General features: G+C 38.8%; 1 protein-coding gene across 1 annotated transcript in view; it reads right to left on the minus strand.

Moving 5' to 3' along the window:
* The window catches only part of MPND (MPN domain containing), a 241,563-nt gene that overhangs the window by 102,947 nt on the left and 130,094 nt on the right, over positions 1–8,522 (minus strand). The window lies entirely within an intron of this gene.

The raw sequence follows: 8,522 nt of genomic DNA on the forward strand, positions 1-8,522 counted from the left end.
CTGCCGTTAATTGCCTGGCTGTTGAAGCCGAAATATGGAGAGACAGGGGTCATTCAGAGTCTGACATACCTACTATGTGGAAGGCATGCTCGTAAATCTTTTCAAAAGGTGCGTCATTGCATCCAGAAAGTGGTATGAGCCTTTAGTGCACCACTGGTCATGTATTTTTGGTTATTATGCTTTTATCAAAATAACCCCCAAAATGCGCAGTTCTAGCACTCAATGTAGATTCAGGGCAAACTGCACTGCATTGGGAAACTATTGAGCTACCAATCCCTGCAAACTTAGGGAAATGAGCATCACATCCCCGCAGAGGGTATTTAATGCAGGCTAACAACCACAATGATGGCCAACAAGGCTAAACACAACTAACATTGGTGCCACATACATCTACAAGAGACTACCCCAGACTGGCTGCCATACCCATTTAGTTACACCCACCATCAAAGCCTTGTACAAAGCAGTATTCAAAGGTGTCAAATCACTAATGCCTTTATGTGTGGCTTCCACATATTTTGCAAAAGTTGTGCAACTAAAACCTCTGTTTTTAACCCTAATAGTTAAACACAGTAATTCGTTTTATTGTAGGCTGGCTGGTTATTTGTGTTTCTACTGTATAAAGCCCCTCCATGTGCACCTTACTTGAAAAGCTAGTTATAAATTGATTTGTGTGGTTGCCATTTGCTTTACTTGTTGGCGTTGGTGTGGGGACACACTGGTGTAACGAACTTACCCGTCCTCCAGTTCCGACGCTTCCCGCGGCTCTGTCGGGGAACCAGCAAAGACGTCAGGCGGCCCCTCCCCCTTCCTAGAGCCGATGGGTTCACTTGCCTGGCGTTCGTGCAAGTGTGTGTGATGCCTGGCAAGTACCTCCTCGGCTCCACACTGAACCCCCCACTATTGGGCCGGACGAGTGCCCCTTCTCTCTGCCCTCAGCAGCCACTTCCTCCAACTCTTCTCAGAGTTGCTGGAAAGTGTTTCACGGACTCCCTCAGCAGCCAATTCCCCTTGTATGGGACAGACATTACAGGCTATTCCTCCTACAACCTCTGGGTGGCACTTTGGGACCGAATCCTACCAAACTGCAAGTACACAGTATCAACTGTTTAAAATCTATGCAACTGACTGCTTCAACACATTTACTTTCATACTGAGATAAAGACTTCATCTGTGTGTTATAAACCACACCGGGCTATCCCTATCATTCAACCCTCAGTTATATGTAGGAACTGCCTCAAGGTGCCAGGTTATTATTGCATAGCTTCAATTAATGCCAACCTGCTGCAACTGCTACCTCCTCTCACTGACTGTATCAAATAGCTCCAACTAAGAAACGCCATACTATTCAAGCGTTCCCACCTACTCTGAAGCTGAGATCCACATAACCCCGACCCAGACGGGCTTGGTGTATTACAACTGGGAGCTTCAGCTGCCATTATGATGTGCTGGGCTTCTGGTCTGTCCCTGTGCCTTTAAGAATGGGCAACCTCCAGGCATACCTGCACTCAATTTATCTTTTGCTTTATATGCTGCAAGATGGAGGTTCTCATAGATTAGAGTTAAGACCACACTACACAGAGTGGCCTTGATGAGGCAGTGTGGCTTCCACACATGTTGCAACAGTTGTACAACTAAAACCTTTTGGGGGGGTATGACTTTTGGGGGGAACCCACACTTTCTTTTTAATGGGGTTCCTCACAACTTTCCTAGGGTCTGGTATGGTTTGGGAGGGGAACCCCACATTGTTGGGGTTTTTTTTCCTTATCTTTAAAATCTTTTTATTATTTTAACTTTTTTTAACATTTATTTAACCACCTCCCGTCAGCTGTTAAACGGCAGGTCCTTCCCCTCCCCCACTTGGGCACGGTGCTCAGCGCGCTCATGAGTGGGGAAACTGTCAAAAATGTAAACAGCCGGGGGCGTGGCTTGGCTATGGCGGCGTGAAGAAGTGTCTTGTTTGAGCTCTGCAACTGCCTGGGACTTAACAGTTGATCTAATCATCCTGCACCACTGATTTTGATGTCGACAAAAACTAAATCACGTACCGGCAACACCGAGCGGCCTCAGACATCCCTGCAGCGATACCTCACTACTCCATAAATTACCTCCAGAGTCCATAGAACCAGTATCAATTGTCACAAAATAGTTTCTTCAGCAAGGGGTTATTAGGAAAGCCAATTCAGTGACTAACAATCGACTGTGGGTAGTAGCTAAAAGAGATGATCCTAGCTCATTCAGACTTTTGATAGATCTCAGAATGCTGAATAAATACACCCCAAACAATGCCACAATTGTTGCTGAAACACCAGATTTTATGTCGAGATTGAATGCAAAAGCAAAGGTGTTCTCTGTGATTGACATTGCAAATGGTTTTTTTTTGTAAATACCTCTGACAAAGAGTTGTCAATACAAATTTGCTTTTACATTTCAAAATGAGCAATATGTATTTACAAGACTACAGGGACTACATTTAAATGTAGACTACCGGGACTACATTTAAGCCCTGCTGTATTTCATCAAGCATTGGCTAAGGTTTTGTCAAAGTTTTCAAAACCAGAGTGTATTTTACAATATGTTGATGCCATATTACTTAGTTCAGAAAGTCAAGAACAGCATTTAATCCTTTTAAAAGAGTTGCTTCCTCTTCTGCAAGATGCACGTCTTAAGCTGAATACACGCAAAGTTCAGCTTATGAAGCAAGAGGTCAAATTTCTTGGGGTCTTGATCAGTCCTGGGAAAAGGCAACCTTTGCATGAAAGCATTGAAGCTATTTCTTTACTTCCTGTGCCAACATCATTCAAAACTTTAAGACAGTTTTGGGGATTTTTGAACTATTCCAGAGATTTCATAGAGACATTTTTCTGAAAAGGCAAGGCCTTTGTATGATTTGTTGAAATTTAATGAGGAAAAAAGGATTTGGACCATGGACTGATGGACAACATCAGTTAGCTTTTGAAACACTAAAAAAAAGATTTACAGACAGCACCAAGCTGCATTTGCTGTCCAGGTACATACATCAGAAACAGCAATTTCTGCTGTACTGCTTCAAAAGCAGAGTGGAATTTGGAGAATTCTAGGATACTTTTCTAGACTTTTGTCACCTGTTGAAAAAGGTTTTGAAATGTGTGTTAGACAACTGGTTGGAGTTCATTATGCACTAAAAGCTCCAAATGACTTTTTTTAGATTATCACCTTGTGATTTACACAAACAGTTGACTAGAAGATTTCATTTGGAAAATATTATATACACATGTTTTTTTCTCTCACAATAGTATTGTTCAATATCATATTTGGTTTTCGCACATATTTGTTTACGTGTTGGGTGATAGCGCCGGTTCACATGTTTGAATGATATTAATGCAGGCTCATGCAGCCAATTTAAGTGAGCAGCTGTAAGGAGAAACGCCCAGTTTTCTTAGATTAATCGAGTGCAGAAATCCCTGTAGATAATGCACTAAAAGCTACTGAGCACATAGTTGGTTTTAACAAAATAATTTTAGAGACTCCCCATTCTACACTGAAATTTCTTCTTGAGAAAAATATTCCAGGTGTTTCCAATCAAAGATTCGCGCAATGGCTATTGGCGATCTCGATGAATCAAATAGAGGTTGATCATAATGCCAATTATGTACTTCCTCAACTGATTAAATACAATGGACTAGAACACGAGTGTTTGTGTGAAGTCCAAGAAACTTGCTCTCCTCTTTTCCGAAGAGAGGCAGAGAAAGTTGATGAACCTGTCTTTGTGGATGGGTCAAGATATTGTGTTTCAGGAAAGTACATCTCAGGTTATGCAATCTGGTACCCGGAAAGAGGTTATTCCATTCAACACAAGTTGCAAGGATATTGGTCAGCACAAAAAGCTGAACTAGAAGCTGTCAAGGCAGTGCTAACTTTAGTCAAAGAAGAAAACAAAAGTCCTCTAGTGGTTTACAGTGACAGCTCCTACGTTGTGCGTTCTCTTACAGACTATGGGTACCTACCAATCTGGAAGAGAAGAGGCTTTGTAGATGCTTCAAACAAAACCCTCATACACAAGGAGACACTAGAAACTATTTTTGAGTTAGCAGAGAAAAATCCTACAGACTATGCAATTGTTAAAGTGCCAGCACATAGTAAAGAAAATTATGAATTGTCTATTGGCAATAGGACAGCTGACACTTTAGCAAAAGAAGCATCCCTTAATGGAGAACCTATAACAGAGCCTGAAATTACTACTGTAAATACGGTAAAAATGGTTACACAGATTCCCTCTTTCGAAGAAGAACAAAAAAGGGATGCGTCTCTTTTTGTTGATTCTCAGGGTGGTCCAAAATCTCCCTTTGTTTGGGTCATGACTTAAACGGGATTCTGCGTCCTGTGATACCTAAACACTTACAGGTAGAATTCACGAAATACAATCATGAAAGTTTAGGTCACATAGGTAGACAAAGATTGCTGGAAATTCTCAAAGATCAATTTTACTGGGAGAAAATGGAAGAGACAGTGAACAGTGTAACTCAATCCTGTCTCATCTGTGCTCAGATGAACCCCAGACCGAAAGGACAGAAGCCTCTTTTACAAAGAACTCCACCTGCTAATGGACCATGGTCCACAATACAGCTTGACTACATAGGACCATTGCCAACAGGGAAAAAATGGTTTGAGATATGCTTTGGTTGTAGTTGATGTGTTCTCAAAATGGGCTGAGATATTGCCTGTTCGTAAAGATGATGCACTGACAACTGCAAGAATGTTTATTAATCATGTTTTTCCAACTTGGGGGATCCCAGTCGAATGTGTTTGCGATAGAGGGACACATTTTACAAGTAAAGTCATGCAGGCAATGTGTAAAATTCTAGGTATACAACAGAAATTTCATGTACCTTATCATCCTCAATCGGCCGGTGTCATCAAGAGAAATAATTGTACAATTCAAAATTGAATCACAAAAATTTTGTTAGACAGAGGGAATACATGGGTTGATGCTGTACTTTTTGTTCTGATGAGTATCAGAAGTACTACAGCTACAGCAACACAGTATTCACCTTTTGAATTAATGACAGGAAGGAAAATGTAATTTGTGTTTCCACATGAACCTTTTTTGTCCACACCACAAAAAGATGCAATAGGTAAGACAACATGGTTACAGATGTTGCAAGACAATTTGGATGCTATTTTGCCACATGTTGTGTCTCGTATTCAGAAAATGGTTCCTCCACATTCTTCAAAGTTTAAGAAAGGAGGGCAAGTAATGATAAAAACTTTCAGGAAAAGCGGACCGTGGCAAGTAATTGGGAGGGTCCTTTTGAAATGTCCAAAGACCTCTCAATTCAAAGAAAAACGCTCGTAGGCAACAAAAGATATGGGTTCACACTGATCAATGCAAATTGTTAATGCCTCGATAATGATACTGCATTTCTTTTTACAGAAATTAATACTGAACATCTAGAATGGGAAGGTAACAAACCCCAAGAAAAGAGAAAAATCTCATCAAAACAACAAAGTAATGAGAGATGTACAAAGAGAAAGAAAATTAACTTTACAAGACTTATTTTTCCTTTGATAACTATATTGACTATCATGACATGTGTAATAACCTTTTTAAAGACAAGCAGAAGTCAACATTGACAAGACAGATTCCTTACAGAAGGAAAACGTAAAGCTTTCCAGACACAGAAGAACATTTTTTCCAAAGGTAATAGTATAGATGCAAATGTAGATTTGTTAGGATATGTCTGCATAGGACATGGAATAGATTGCTATATGGACTTCTATTTTGCTCACAGTGGTAATATAAAACTACATGTAAGGATAGAATCAAATACAGGATTTGTTAAAATGCAAGGTTCTTATGTGCATAATAATAATACTGGTACATGGGAATGCAGTTTAGCAAGCTTGGCATTTTGGTATGTAGTTTTAAAAGGTAATTAATCTACAATTTGGTCTGGACATATAAACAGAGATATGGTACAATCAGGTGCCTCGGGTAAAATGTTATCAAGTACAATATACAGATTTTGCTCTTGATGAAAAAAGTTCAGAGCTGGAGCAATTAGATCTGTCCTCATGTTTACATTTCCAAACCAAAGTGATATGTTTTTCTAATCAGGATAAAAATATATTTCATTCTTGTTATCATAATCACACTTTATGTTCAGCAAGAATTGAAAAAGTTATGACATCTTTTGACTTAATTACCCTAGTTGGGAAGAGTAAAGTATGTTTTCAAATTATGTCAGATAAAGAAAAGGTTAAAGTTTTCTTTTCATCGTGTGTATATTCAGAGAACATTGATAGAGGTTTGTATTGTATAAAAGGAGACTTCCTTGCTATTAGTGTTAATGGAATCAGAGTAAATATCACGAACACGCTTATGCGAAATATGAGTGCTCTTCCTATACAATATAACATATTGCAAGTAGATACATTCCCATAGAAAAACTGGACAAATATTATCCAGAAAGATAAAGGATTATTAGTAGCTTTATCAAAAGAAGTGCAAAAGGTGGATATCATATTCATGAACAAGGACATTTGCAAGAAATTGAACATGAATGGTCAGATTATTCAGGTTATTCCTGGTGATCTAGATTTAAATATACTGTATCCATGTGGTGAAAAACATCAGTTACATCTGTGATAGGAAAAATGTTATTACATCCTTTAATTATTTTATTCATTATTATTGTATTATTATTATTATTATTACATAGTATTTATATAGCGAGGACATTTGCAAGAAATTGAACATGAATGGTCAGATTATTCAGGTTATTCCTGGTGATCTAGATTTAAATATACTGTATCCATGTGGTGAAAAACATCAGTTACATCTGTGATAGGAAAAATGTTATTACATCCTTTAATTATTTTATTCATTATTATTGTATTATTATTATTATTATTACATAGTATTTATATAGCGCCGACAGTTTGTGCAGCGCTTTACAATGTAAGGAAGACATTACAATTACAATACAATTCAAGACAGGATGGTAAGGAGGGCCCTGCCCCTGAGGGCTTACAATCTGAAAGAGGAGGGGGAAATGATACATGAGGAGGTAGCTGTGTGGGGATGAATTGTTTGAGAATGTGATGGTTCAGTGGTTAGGTTGAGGTGGGATATTATGAGGTATATATTATGAGGTGAGGTATTATGTATATTAATTCAAATATGTTTGATATTTACAGTGAAACAACTTTATAATGTAATCAAAGTAGAAATTAGGAAGGGAGAAGATATTTTGAAAGCATTTATTAGAAGAAAGGTTACTTCTGACACTGTCTCACATCTGGAAATGTCTTTTCAAAGCCAGTATGTGTAATATACTCACCTGTCCGTCATCTTGTAAACGATGTGGAGCTCCAGCTCCCCGACGATGACACCACACAGCTCCTCCTTCCTATGTGGTTTAAGCCTTGCAATTCAATTGCATAGCGTTCGAGCAAAGGAATGAACGCCGGCAATTGACTGCTATAGCTGAACCTCTCTCAACAGCTCTCCACCGTGGAAACTATCTCCTTACTTTAAGCTGTAAAGCTGCCTTGCATTACTGTGCTTACACATCAGAGAGACACTCATTTAGCTGAAACCTCACCTGGCTGTTAACCTTGCCTTGCTCTGTCTCTAGCAAGATACACTACAACTCCACCTGGCTGTTAATCCTTGCTTCTCAACTCCACCAAGATACTGACACAAAGCTACAACTCCACCTGGCTGTTAACCTTTGCTTCCCTCAACTCTACCAAGTATACTGATCAAGCTCATCACACCTGGCTGTTAACCCTGTTTAGTGCTCTTGTTAGGGGGAGGGGTTAATTGAGCTCAGGTGTCTCTCATTGAGCAGGTGTATTATAAACTAGTGCATCACTCATTTTGAGCTTGCTCACACAGGGCTTGGAGAACAAATTGCCTCGGAGCTAAGTGGCGTAAAAAAATTGGATTTGAACTGTTTGGGATATATTGAGTGCTTGATTTTTTGAATACTTGTTGTCTCCCTTCCTTTTTAGACCCTTTTTAGTATTTAAAAACTCTTTTTCCTTTTCTGTCAGTTTTTTTTAAACTGTTGCCTTTTTTTCCCCCTCAGGTTGCAGTGCTCTTGTTAGGGGGAGGGGTTAATTGAGCTCAGGTGTCTCTCATTGAGCAGGTGTATTATAAACTAGTGCATCACTCATTTTGAGCTTGCTCACACAGGGCTTGGAGAACAAAGTGCCTGGGAGCTAAGTGGCGTTAAATAATTGGCGTTTAAACAATTGAAGTTTAACCAGTGCGGCTGTAACTTCTTCCAGGGCGGTGGTATAAATTACATTTAGTTTAACAAACAAGTTATTCACCGTACCACTTGTGAACCATAATTTAACCCAGGTTGGTAGTATAATTCAGTATAATTTATTTATCTTAATCTAATTTAATTGAAATTATTTAATTTAACAAACAAGTTATTGAACAGGCCACTCGTGATCCACTAAACCCTAGAAAATAAAACTACAGTTAAATAATTAATCTTATATAATCCCTAATATACACTAAAAATAAA

This window comes from Nanorana parkeri, unplaced genomic scaffold (assembly GCF_000935625.1).
Source record: "Nanorana parkeri isolate BGI_ZX_2015 unplaced genomic scaffold, ASM93562v1 scaffold1123, whole genome shotgun sequence".
Taxonomy (NCBI): domain Eukaryota; kingdom Metazoa; phylum Chordata; class Amphibia; order Anura; family Dicroglossidae; genus Nanorana; species Nanorana parkeri.